The sequence below is a fragment of the Schistocerca piceifrons genome, chromosome 2 (genome assembly GCF_021461385.2).
Source record: "Schistocerca piceifrons isolate TAMUIC-IGC-003096 chromosome 2, iqSchPice1.1, whole genome shotgun sequence".
Classification (NCBI taxonomy): Eukaryota; Metazoa; Arthropoda; class Insecta; order Orthoptera; family Acrididae; genus Schistocerca; species Schistocerca piceifrons.
In genome coordinates this window covers 375,509,233-375,523,187 of record NC_060139.1, presented here as the reverse complement: position 1 = coordinate 375,523,187, position 13,955 = coordinate 375,509,233, and the positions used below count along the sequence as shown (strand labels likewise).

The following is a 13,955-nucleotide window of genomic DNA, read 5'->3' as shown; positions in this document are numbered from 1 at the left end:
GATGCTGTAGTATATCGAGAGGTTGTAACAATGGAAAATTGTACTGAAATGCAGGAGGATCTGCAACGAATTGACGAATGGTGCAGGAAATGGCAATTGAATCTCAATGTAGGCAAGTGTAATATGCTGCGAAAAAACAGAAAGAAAGATCCTTTATCATTTAGCTACAATATAGCAGGTCAGCAACTGGAAGCAGTTAATTCCATGAATTATCTGGGAGTAGGCATTAGGAGTGATTTAAGTTGAATGACCATATAAAATTAATCGCCGATAAAGCAGATGGCAGACTGAGATTCACTGGAAGAATCCTAGGGAAACGCAGTCAGAAAACAAAGGAGGTAGGTTACAGTACACTTGTTCGCCCACTGCTTATATACTGCTCAGCAGTGTGGGATCCGTACCAGCTAGGGTTGATAGAAGAGATAGAGAAGATCCAACGGAGAGCAGCGCGCTTCGTTACAGGATCATTTAGTAATCGCGAAAGCGGTGCGGAAATGATAGATAAACTCCACTGGAAGACTCTGCAAGAGAGAAGCTCAGTAGCTCGGTACGGGCTTTTGTTGAAGTTTCGAGAACATACCTTCACCGAGGAGTCAAACAGTATATGCCTCCCTGCTACGTATGTCTCACGAAGAGACCATGAGGATAAAATCAGAGAGATTAGAGCCCAGACAGAGGCATACCGACAATCTTTCTTTCCACGAACAATACGAGACTGGAATAAAAGGGACAACCGATAGATGCACTCAAAGTAGCCTCCGCCATACACCGTGAGGTGGCTTGCGGAGTAGGGATGTAGATGTAGATGTAGACGCCTGTCGGTATTTCATAGGGCTGAAGTGGAAACATTCCACGATGTCCCACAAAAAATACTGCATTTTTTCAACCCAAATTGGCCGAAAAAAAATGTGTTGCATTACTTATTGAACGCCCCTCGTATTTTTATTTATTTCACCCTAATTGATCCATTAAGTTTCAGAGGATTTCTGCTCACTGGATACTTGGTCGCCCGTAAGTCAGCTGGAGAGCAGAGTGTAGAGTGACGCGCGCCGTGTGCGTGTTGCAGAGCCGTGCGAGCGCCAGCAGTGCCCGTGGGGCGCGGAGTGCGTGACGGTGGGCGGGCGCGCCGCCTGCCGCTGCCCCGAGCTGTGCCCGCGCCCCCACGAGGCCGGCCCCGTCTGCGGCACCGACGGCCGCACCTACCCCACCGAGTGCGACCTGCGCGCCGCCGCCTGCAGCCTGCGCGACGGCACCCGCCTCAGCCACCACGGGCCGTGCGGTCAGTCTGCACGCTCTCTCTGCACGCTCCTCATCCACTAATCACACTGCACCCTCTCGTAGACACCGTAGCCACTTTCGCGATACGTTCCACAGTCACCTACCGAAAATGACTTACTGATTGGAGTGTTCTGTGCACCACGACCAGATAATGGATATAATTGGAAGGAGAAACAGCATTGGTCGTATTCTTTTGTTTTATTAACCGCAAAATCGATTTTCGGTCGCTTAGTGACCATCCTCAGTGCTAGAAGTTAAAAATTTCACATAACGATCGGAGAGTATAAAACAGAAAATCACAAATACACCTGCGTATGAACATAACAGTTGGTAGGAACATACCTGTAGTATACAATTAAAATTGGTAGGCACTGGTATCAAAAAGCTTAGAGCGATCACATAAACTGAGGCCGCTGTTTACATGCACCTGTTCAGCAGACCTCGATGTGACAGGGCTTGGAACGCCCTCTATGTGACATGTGTCACGTGAAGACTTAATATTACTGGTTTTGCAAGATACTAACACAAAATGCACAAGAGTCATTTTGTGTAGAAGATGCGGATATGTTAGAGGAATAGGAGCAGATGGGGGAAATGAATGATGTCTCGTAGAGGATCCACGTGGGGGACGGGAGGCGTATACAGAAGGTGAGGCGGAGTGCATGGTGCTTGAGGAATTTGAGGGGGGGGGGGGCGGATATCCAGGCGGGACTGGCATAACAGAGGATGGGACGGATTAAGGATTTGTAGGTGTGGAGAATGGTAGAGAGGTGCAACCCCATGTCCGGCCAGAGAGGAGTCTGAGGAGTCGGAGGCGGTTGTGGGCTTTGGATTGGATGGAGTAGAGACGAGGGATCCAGGTGAGGTGACGGTCAAAGGTGAGGCCAAGGTAGGTGAGGGTGGGGGAGAGGCGGTCACGACGTGCACAGACGGTAAGGGAGAAATCCAGGAGCCGGAAGGAGCCATTGGTATGACCTACGATGATTGCCTGGGTCTTGGAAGGATTGATTTTCAGGAGCCACTGGTTACACCATGCGGCAAAAAGGTCAAGGTGATTGTGGACTGCCACGCCATATGTTCGACTATCTTAAAAGTGTACGACGTTCTATCAGCTTACACAAGAGGACAATTTGCACAGGCCTGGACTTTGCCTGATCCGGTTAAATAAGGCCTGGGCAACCTTAAGCCGTCGGCATGCGGGCCTTGATTTCGAACGCTGTTGTTGAACTTGCCGTGTTCGCCGAGTTCAACGCTCAGAAATTATGCAAACAGTACGTGTGCTTCAACACTGTATATGAAATGCAGCGCGCTCCAGCGGCAGTTGTCGGCCGTAACTAGCTCGCAAACCACACTGTTTACGAAATGGACTGGCTTACAATTCCTACATTATCCCTATTAAATTGCACATTTCCCGCATTGTCCATATGCTAGTCGTTCTGTCTGTAGTATACATAAATAAAAACTTCAGTAGCCAATAACATGTTATGTGGCAAAAGGGAAAGTAACAAGTCCTGCTAATAAGGACATCCACTTATAGAAGTTCCATTACAAATACTATGTTACAAATTTATAACAGTTCGCCACATAAGATAAAAGCTATTTCATCGGTCTCGCTCTTTAGCGAGAGCCTAAGCGCGTTCTTATTTGATCACTGTTCCTATTCATTAGTTGAAGCTTTAGTACATGTGAAATACATTACCGTAGGTAGTGCAAACTGTCTTGCAATTAACGCCAATCGAACAATCTCACTCCTCAGACTGAGCGTACTTATATTTACGTAACATCGAATATTATAGAATATGCTTCTATTAAACTAATAAGAAAGTATTAGTACCTATTAGAAAACGGAAAGGCGACTAAAAAAACATTTGGATCCAGTGAGACGCAAACCAACAACATATCATCCATTACCTTACAACTCTGCGTCTCTACTTATTACGCTACAATTATCGCGAATGACTTAGGACCATATACTGCATATCAGCATTAATCGTAAATATCTTACTAACTGACGTATAATTATAAAAAAAATTTATCAAGAACATTGAATTTTTGATGAATCCTCAATCTTCTGTTGCCTTGAATCGACATACGTTCATAATACGCACTTACTATAATTCTTTAACCACCAATACGACGTTTCCAATCATTTTATTACAACAAATAGTACAACTAACAACGGGTTTTCGAGATACCTTAGTTCGCACGTCCTTACAGATGACATGTATATACAGGATGGTCCATTGATCGTGACCGGGCCAAATACCTCATGAAATAAGCGTCAAAAGAAAAAACTACCAAGAACGAAACTTGTCTAGCTTGAAGAAGGAAACCAGATGGCGCTATGGTTGGCCCGCTAGATGGCGCTGCCATAGGTCAAACGGATTTCAACTGCGTTGTTTAAAATAGGAACCCCCATTTTTTTATTACATATTCGTGTAGTATGTAAAGAAATATGGATGTCTTAGTTGGACCACGTTTTCGCTTTGTGATAGATGGCGCTGTAATAGTCACAAACATACGGCTCACAATTTTAGACGAGACGTTGGTAACAAGTAGGTTTTTTAAATTAAAATACAGAACGTAGGTACGTTTGAACATTTTATTTCGGTTGGTCCAATGTGATACATGTAGCCTACCTTTGTTAACTTATCATTTGTGAGAACGTATGCTGTTACCTGTAAATACCACATTAATGCAATAAATACTCAAAATTATCTCCGTCAACCTCAATGCATTTGGCAATACGTGTAACGACATTCCTCTCAACAGCGAGTAGTTCGCCTTCCGTAATGTTCGCACATGCGTTGACAATGCGCTGACGCATGTTGTCAGGAGTTGTCGGTGGATCACGATAGCAAATATCCTTCAACTTTCCCACAGAAAGAAATCCGGTGACGACAGATCCGGTGAACGTGCGGGCCATGGTGGTGCTTCGACGACCAATCCACCTGTCATGAAATATGCTATTCAATACCGTTTCAACCGCACGCGAGCTATGTGCCGGACATCCATCATGTTGGAAGTACATCGCCATTCTGTCATGCAGTGAAACATCCTGTAGTAACATCGGTAGAACATTACGTAGGAAATCAGCATACATTGCACCATTTAGATTGCCATCGAGAAAATGGGGGCCAATTATCCTTCCTCGCATAATGCCGCACCACACATTAACCCGCCAAGGTCGCTGATGTTCCACTTGTCGCAGCCATCGTGGATTTTCCGTTGCCCAATAGTGCATATATGCCGGTTTATGTTACCGCTGTTGGTGAATGACGCTTCGTCGCTAAATAGAACGCGTGCAAAAAATCTGTCATCGTTCCGCAATTTCTCTTTTGCCCTGTGGCTGAACTGTACACGACGTTCAAAGTCGTCGTCATGCAATTTCTGGTGCACGGAAATATGGTACGGGTGCAATCGATGTTGATGTAGCATTCTCAACACCGACGTTTTTGAGATTCCCGATTCTCGCGCAGTTTGTCTGCTACTGGTGTGCGGATTAGCAGCGACGACAGCTAAAACGCCTACTTGGGCTTCATCATTTGTTGTAGGTCGTGGTTGACGTTTCACAGTTGGCTGAACACTTCCTGTTTCCTTAAATAACGTAACTATCCGGCGAACGGTCCGGACACTTGGATGATATAGTCCAGGATACCAAGCAGCAAACATAGCACACGCCCGTTGGGCATTTTATCACAAGATCCATACATCAACACGATATCGACCTTTTCCGCAATTGGTAAACGGTCCATTTTAACACGGGTAATGTATGACGAAGCAAATACCGTCCGAACTGGCAGAATGTTACGTGATACCACGTACTTATATGTTTGTGACTATTACAGCGCCATCTATCACAAAGCGAAAAAAGTGGTCCAACTAAAACATTCATATTTCTTTACGTACTTCACGAATGTGTAATAAAAATGGTGCTTCCTATTTTAAAAAATGCAGTTGATATCCGTTTGACCTACGGCAGCGCCATCTAGCGAGCCAACCATAGCGCCATCTGGTTTCCCCCTTCCAGCTAGACGAGTTTCGTTCTTTGTAGTTTTTTCGTTTGATGCTTATTTCGTGAGATATTTGGCCCGGTCACTAACAATGGACCACCCTGTGGTTAAAATCTATCAAGTATGGGCTTCAACTGAAAGCCGACAAAGCCGATTCCGTCAGAAAGGAGAGATGCCGTCATGTGGTGTAGCTGGCGTTCTTCCATTTCATTGATCAACGTTCAGACGCACTTTCGACGTACCTGAAATGCTAGATATTGTTCTCCATCTCCTGAAAGAATCATCAACGTGTGTATTCCACGCTATGACGACAGAAACTCGCCACGCTCAACAATGACGTTTGGATGCCTTTAGAGAGCGTTCAATAAGTCAAAGAGTTTCCTTGATACTTACAGGTTTATTCCTTTACGAATAACGAGGGCGTGCTCAAAAGTAATGCTTCCGATTTTTAAATTCTGTTTTCAACATCGGTTGAGATATCACATGTTATGTATTTATTCGGCCTACTTTCCCAATTCAATGATGCAAGTTGCAACCCTCTGCCGCTAGAGGGACGCGAACTCTAGCGTGTAACATGGCGCTGTGTAACGTAACTAAACCGGTGCGTGAGAAACTCTAAAAAAACTGAAAACACTAATTCGTCCACACATATAGCACCCTCTCCTTCAGCAAGACAATGGCAGACCACACACGAATTCTGCGACATCTGCAGTAATCCGACGCCTTGGGTTCGCCATCATTCGTCATCCTCTGTACAGTCCGAACTTGATCCCATCCGATTTTCATCGGGTCCAAAATTTAATGAACACCTTCCAGGACTTCACTTTGATAGTGATGAAGCCTTGCAAACAGTGATGAGGATGTGGCTCCGTCAACAAAGTCAAACGTTTTACAGCGACAGTATCAACAAACTGGTCTCTCGATGTAGGAAATGTGTTCGTCGCCAGGGTGTCTAAGTTGAGAAATAAACATGTTGACATGAAGAACAAAGATGTAGATTCTTAATAAAGCTTGTTTTATTTATAAATCTTCAAGAGTTTTCATATAAAAAATTCGGAGGCATTAATTTTCAGTGTGCCTCGTACAATTAGGTACCCGACATGGAACCAAAGTTATCGCTACTTTACTCAAAAGCAGTATCGTAAGAAAATTATAGTACTCATAAAAGAATCGAAAGATAAGTATCGATACCTTCAGCAATCTCTGACAAAAAGAGTAGAGTAGATAATACAAAACTATTGAGGTTTTCGTGGTCACTTGCTGCCGTATTGCCTATTGGCTTGTGTCTCACATTCTTCGGCCGACGATTGTTTGACGATTTTTCTGACGTTTCTTCAGAGTGAATGGCGGTCATTGCTTCACCCCGAATTGCCGGTGGCGGACTTTCTGTCTCTAGCAATGGCAGGTGAAGCTTCGACAGTGCCAGTCTCTCAAGTTGGCTAAACGTAAAAAAAAAAAAATCGTCGAACAAGTGTCTGACGAAGAACCCGAGACAGAAACCAACAGTCAGTATGTCATTAGAGTAGATAATCTCTGTCGCCTCCAATCGCTTCACCTCCGTTTTCGAAAACTGTAATAAAGAGATGATTTTCAGAATAGTTAACAAATGTTGAAACAAGCAACATTTCTGTTTTCAGTACGGATAACAATATAAAAAACTGGAACATTAAATCTGAAATTATAGAATAGATTATCAGGAAAACATGTGAATGGTACCCAAAAGCAAATAAATTAAGTCATACATAAACTGCCAACTCTTTCTCCGTACAGTCGCTCTAAATCTCTATTTTATTCACTTGTTTCACTAATAATCGGTTACATGACTATGAGAACGTGCTGTCTTCCTTTGAAAATAAACTCTTCGCTGACGTCACAGCGGTTGTAGGGTACTAGTTGGTTAGTCTGTACCACTGTAGTCGCTTGAGGCTGCTGAAATCCCGCATAGCGTTAGTACGGGTCTCGTTAACCCACTGATTCGATGTGTGAGTAACAGCTGTGAGATGCAGACCAATACAAGCAGCAGTGTTGTAGAGAGACAAACCTCTGACTCGATAGGCCACCATACTATTACTGTCAAATTCTGACATGTGCTGGGACTTCTCTGCTTCTCACGTGAGGGATTACACAGCTTTTTTTACAAACAAAAACATTCAAATGCTATTTTTCAGTGACTAATTCGCCGCGAAATTCTGGAAAGCTTGTGAGGTGAGGGCGTTGCAGGGTAGGTTGTGCTGAGAAGTAATCGATGAGAAAAAAATTCGACACGTTGCACCGTTTACGATTTAACTAACACTGAATTAGCCAATCAGGTCGTTGTGCGCGCAAATACAAGCAGCTTACCAAAGGCGGTGTTGCCAAACGTGTTTTGGTTTGGTTAGCTGAAACTGAAATAAAAAGAGAAAGTATCAGTCTCTTCTTTAGTCTAAGGGAACCAAATGAAGAACACGTTCGGCAACATCGTTTCTGGCAGGCTGCTTGAATTTTCGCATGCAAAGATGTGACTGGCTCACTTCATTGCAAATTAAAGTGGAAACAGTGCAACGTATTGTACTTTTTAACAGTTATTTCTCAGCACAACCAATCCTTTAACACCCTTACAAGCTTTTCAGACTATTTGTGACCACCTTGTATAATCAAAATTTTGGTGTTCCTCATACCTCCGTTGTGGTCGTCACTTGCAAATCGAAATGCAAATTTGGCGATTGTTGCACGCCGAATTCATGGTACGGTAATTTTAATCATCAACACAGTGTACATTAGTCTTTCCGCCAGATGTAGGGTTGCAAGGTTACATGGTACGCGTGTCCTGCAGACACAGTTCTGCTGCGGTACAGATAACAGGTGCATCGCGGCGTGGCAACGAAATGGCGCGGCTACTGGAAATACACCACAAAGCCATGTAAGACACTACGATTCTTGGAGGTAAAAAGTTTGAATTTATACAGATTCACCTTAACGTTCTGGCAGTGTAGGCACACGGACCAAATGCTATAACGCTTCCGGGTGTAATGAAATGGTGCCCAATATTCGACCAAAACTGCACAGTTTTTGGTGTCTTGACACGCCACATAGTCCAGATCTTGCCCCATGTGATTTCTACCTTGTCTCCAAGCTGAAGTAACATCTGGAGGGGGGGGGGGGGTGGAGGAATAAGAGATTTTCCAGTGATGGGTACGCTCACACAGCGACATCGGTTCTCAAAAAGCTCCGACACTAATGAACGGATTTCTATGACCGAGAGGTTGAATCATTTGTATACCGTTCCCATCGTTCTTTACAGCGGCTCCATGACAAAGTTGAAAAATAGTCTCACGTATCTGTGTCTCTTTGAAGTGTAATGGAGCATTTATTAACGTTACTTGTCCTGCCATAATAAAGCGTAAATTTGTTTTTGAAGTCCCGTCGTAAATGTAAGTGGCAGAGATTGCGGTATCAGGTACGAGCTTTGATGACATGACGGCGATGCTACAAAAATTTATACCAAATATGAACAATTAGGTATCTTTTAAAGTTAAGTTCCATGTAATCCAACACACTTCCTTCTACTGCTCAAGACATTTCGACGATTAATTTTCCGTGAGTCTACGAAGGATATCCGCCATTTTTATCTTCCGGTAGATAGCAAGGATATTATGCCTGAAGTATGCAGCTCGTTTGCCGACACTGATTTGATCGATTTTCACCAATTTTATAGCAAGCTACATATAGAGTTGAAGGTCGAACAGCAGTCGTGCATTGATCAACCTCGACAAATAGTTCTTTTGTAGCGCAAGGAGTTTCATTACTTTCGTCCAGAAGCAGAAAACCGCATCATATTGAGCCGGTTTACTACCCAAGACTCTTTGCTACTAAACTCGGGAAAGATCACTTTGGATGGCCAGACAGTGATTTTAACTATGCTTTTCCCAAATACGCAATCGATGTAGATCTAGCTCAAGAACTATTGGCTAGCTTTCCGTTCCACTACTATAAAAACTGTTCAGTCCATCGACAATATGGTCTTCCAAAAACCTCCTTTCTTTGGGTTGATGTTGGAGCACCTAACATGTCATCCAGCAGCATGCTGATATCATCTAAAGTGGTTCCACTTCATACCTCTACTTGTCGGCAAGACCCAATTCTTTCTTAATGTGACGTAATGAAATGCCGTGGAATGCGTTTGACGTTCAGCTAGAAACAATTTATACAGCAATGCGATAACCTAATTATCCGTGTTGCGAGAAACTTGGCGAAAGGGTCATCTATTGTAGGGGCAACTATGAAAACACACTAGCGGAAAAAATACCAACACCAAGATCGAGTTGTGCGACATAAACGAAAGTTGGTAGGCGTGTTCCTACGTCTGAAAGATTATGCCTATTCCAAGTTCGCCCAGTGGCAAACGTGTTGCACTAGTAGCGTCACTGTGAGGGTGTAAGGTAGGTTTGCTTTAAATAAACGCTGTAACGTTCGTGAGCGTTGGTTACTTTTGACAATGGATGTGGTAAGTTGACGTCAGTCAAGAATCCCTTTAAGGCGACAATGACGCCTTTATCAACACCGTACTGAGTTTGAATAATGTCGTGTAATAGGGCTACGATAAGCTAGATGTTCCTTCTGTGATACTACAGAAAGACGTGGCAGGAATGTAGCCGCTCTCGTACATGATTGCCATCAGTGGTGGTCACGATAATGTACGGTCACAAGAAGACTGGGCTCCGGACGGCAACTTGGTACAACCGAGAGGGAAGACCATCGTATTCGGTGTGTGGCTCTGGCGCATCGTACTGTATCTGCAGCAGTACTTTCAACAGCAATTGGCACCACAGTGACACAGCGAAACGTTACAAAAAAAATGGTTCAAATGGCTCTGAGCACTATGCGACTTAACTTCTGAGGTCATCAGTCGCCTAGAACTTAGAATTACTTAAACCTAACTAACCTAAGGACATCACACACATCCATGCCCGAGGCAGGATTCGAACCTGCGACCGTAGCGGTCACGCGGTTCCAGACTGAAGCGCCTAGAACCGCTCGGCCACTCCGGTCGGCCTCCAGCCCGCAACCTGACATGCGACAGCTGTACATCACAAAGCATGCGGATTTGCATGCTTGCGTTCATCGTTATGGCGGTTACACCGGTTATTAATGAACCAGCACTTCACATTTGCAGTGACTTATCTCGCTCTTACATTAAGCTGTGATCTTCATGTTCACTCACTCACTGGTCACACCGGACTCGAGAGGTCATTACCGCAGCAACGTATGTTCGCCATCTGTCCCTGTCTTGGGCTATTTCCTTCCATTCACCTTCAATACCTAGGCTCCTCAAATCAGCCTTCACATTGTCCTCCCATCTACGCCTCGGTCTCCCCACAGGATGTTTTCCGTCTAAGAGTCCTACCAGTACTCTGTGCGCTGCCCTGCCCTCATCCTTTCGAGCTACGTGACCCGCGCATCGCAGCCTACGTGATTTAATAATACTGATTATGTAAGGGCTTGAATAGAGTTCGTGAACCTCTTCGTTATGCAGTATTCGCCACTCTCTGCTAATGTCATCCCTTTTTGCTCCGAAAATTTTCCTCAAAATTTTGTTTTCAAATACTCGAAACGGCTTTTCATTTTGCTCAGTGAGAGACCAAGTCTCACACCCATACAGCATAACTGGTGGCATAACAGTTTTGTATATTCTAATCTTTAAATTCCTAGACACTATCCGTGATGAAAGTAATCTATTCAGTGAGAAGTAGCACGCATTTCCCGCCCTTAATCCCTTCTTCAGTTCGGATTCAATATCATTTCTCGAAGTGATGTCCACGGTTAGATACTTAAATGTTTTCACTTTTTCAAACTGCATGTCTCCAACTCTTAACATTTCCTGATCTACTGCCGTTGGCATTCTGGTAGTAACCAGGTATTTAGTTTTGTCTTCACTTATCCTTAGACCTACATCTTCACCAGCCTTGATTAACGCATTCGCATTTGCTGTTACAGATTCTTTCCTATCGCTAATGATATTTAGATCATCTGCATACCGTAATATTTACATTTAACTCCACACCCTCTGAATTATCTGCTGCCATTCGTACAATAGATTCTAGGACTAAATTAAAAAGTAGCGGAGATAGGGCATCTCCCTGCTTAAGTCCGTTCTTTATTACAAATTCTTCTAACTCCAATTTCCCCACCCATACTCTACCTTTTGTGTTTCTCAAACTCGCTTCTATAAGTCTAACATACTTCTTTGGTATTCCAAGTTCCAAAATAATTCTGTATAATTTTGATTGCAATAATGAATCATTTGCTTTTGTAAAATCTATGGAAAGATTATGAACTGGTTTATTGTATTCCCATTTCTTTTCCAATATTTGACGAAGGGTGAATATTTGGTCCACAGTTTATCTGTTCCTCCGAAAGCCAGCTTGGTAATCCCCCACAATTTCATCTGCATATGGTGTAAGCCTGCTTAGCAGAATATTCAAGAAAATTTTGGAACATGCTGGTAATAACGATATCCCTCTATAATTACTACAATCCATTTTGTCGCCCTTCTTAAAAATTGGGATCAGAATCGACTCCTGCCACTCTTCAGGTATCATCCCTGAGTTCCATACCTTAGTTATCACTTTGTGAACTACTTCCACCAATTTCTGTCCCCCATTTTTAACTAATTCTGCAGTTATGCCATCTGATCCTGGTGCTTTACGGTTTTTAAATTTGTTGATTGCATCTCTTACTTCCTTTAACGTCGCCTCAGGTATCTGGGGTTCTGCTGTATGTATTTCGTACGCCTGCTCATTTCCTGCTTCCTGGTGTACATTTAATAGATGCTCAAAATACGCTCTCCATTTACTTAATATAGCACTGGGGTCTGTCAGTATTCCCCCGGCATCCCTTCGAAGTGCATTTGTCCTAGCCTTGAACCCCTTCCTGTACCCATTTATGTCTAGGTAAAGTTTCCTTCATGTTACCTAGACAGATTTATTCCCCAATATTCATTACTCTACATTAATTAATTTTTGGTATTGTCATTTTTTTCCATTACTGAGTGTTAGTAGTCAGCATGCACCACTGGACTGACCCGCCTGAGAAGCTAAGGGCTTATCCTCAGTGCCGTGACGACGCTCAGCGCAAGTAGAGCCCCCTGCAGGTAGCAGCGCGGCTTTTCACGTTTGAAGTTTTCGCGGGCCAGCCTCGAGGTCTCTGACACAGGGCAGGCAGAGGCTGGGGATGAGCTTTGTGGTAGCGCAGTGGACTGCCGGCGCACTTCAAAGCGCTTTGTCGCGCCCGGCCCTGCACAGCGCGGACAGGCCAGTCCCCGCCGGCTGCTTCAGACCACAGTTTAGCTCTGTAATGTAAACACGTGTGATAGTGCGGGCCCACGAAGAAAAACACGTTGTTTCAGCTGTGCCCAACAGCCATTGTTTTTTAACGACGTCTCTCCGTTTGTTCATGTGCGGCACCTGCCAGTAACAGAACAGTGGTTACAAAGGAAGCATGAAACACAATCCAGCCCACACTAACAACCACTTTTTTCCCATCACATGTTATTTATTGTTTTCATAAAATGTCATCTCCGTTGGAGCATAAGAGTTCAGAAGGAAACTTCTGTGTTACAGAAATAAACGAATGCATTCCTACCATGCAAACGTTTGTCACTGCTATCATCCAATAATCGTTTGATCTCCACTAACGCTCATGTAACCTCTGGCAACCGGTTCGACCATAACTGAAGTTTAACATTACTGCACAAATACTGAACAGGTCACATACTAAAACGACTTCAACTAGGCGTTTGCAGGATAAGCCACATCACGTATATGTGAAACAGAGGCTACATGATCATGTCATAAGAGCAACAGCAGTGACATGGCGCGTAGCAGAAGTTAGGAGTAAAAGACATATACCAGGTATAAATCACGCGTGTCCTTTGGAAGTCAGATCTGGAAGCTGGAGATATTGAATAAGAGTCCCTAACTATTCTTTCCACCAATCTGTCGTCTTCTAAAGTTGTGTCCCCAGCGCAGAAGACAGCTCGTCGGTCGACGGAGGCTGCTATGCCGTCATCTGGAACCTGTGATTGTGCTTTTTATGGGATGCCACTTGCCCAGATTAGCCTCCGTATGTACAGAGGGCAAGATCTGTAGTACTGGCAATGATAATAGGCGACACTTCTCATTACTGTATCCTGTTTCATTACATTTAAATAATCACACTTTCTACACCGTCTTTCACAACACTCTACATAACTTACTTAATTGTACGTTAACTTTTCTATCCACTTCCGATATGGAATACAACATGACCGTTCCTCCTGAACGACCGAAACATGAAACTTCCTGTCAGATTAAAACTGTGTGCCGGACCGAGACTCGAACTCGGGACCTTTGCCTTTCGCGGGCAAGTGCTCTACCATTCTGGACCGAAACATAGTTACACGTCCATCCCTCTACAACGACCGAAACAGTCTGACCAGTGCAGCCGAAGTACTTCGTCTCCCAGGTGCACCATAGCGACCAGAAGGTGTCCAAAGCATTTCAGTTGCAATATCGTTTTTCTTATGTTTCTCAAAAGTAGTGAAATTTAATAAACAAAAACGATAGACTCGTAAGGTAACCACAAGAGATAGTCATCCTGAAAACTGAGTTAAATATAATGAAAAATATATCAATAATTAATAAGAGA

At 43.8% G+C, this 13,955-nt stretch overlaps 1 long non-coding RNA gene across 1 annotated transcript in view; it reads left to right on the top strand.

Annotated features, from left to right (window-relative positions):
* The first annotated feature begins 1,148 nt into the window (after positions 1-1,148).
* LOC124777927 overlaps positions 1,149-13,955 on the top strand; it is a 73,197-nt gene continuing 60,390 nt past the window's right edge. Inside the window, exon 1 of the long non-coding RNA XR_007015805.1 lies at positions 1,149-1,279. This is a non-coding gene — a long non-coding RNA (uncharacterized LOC124777927). The remainder of the gene's footprint in view (positions 1,280-13,955) is intronic.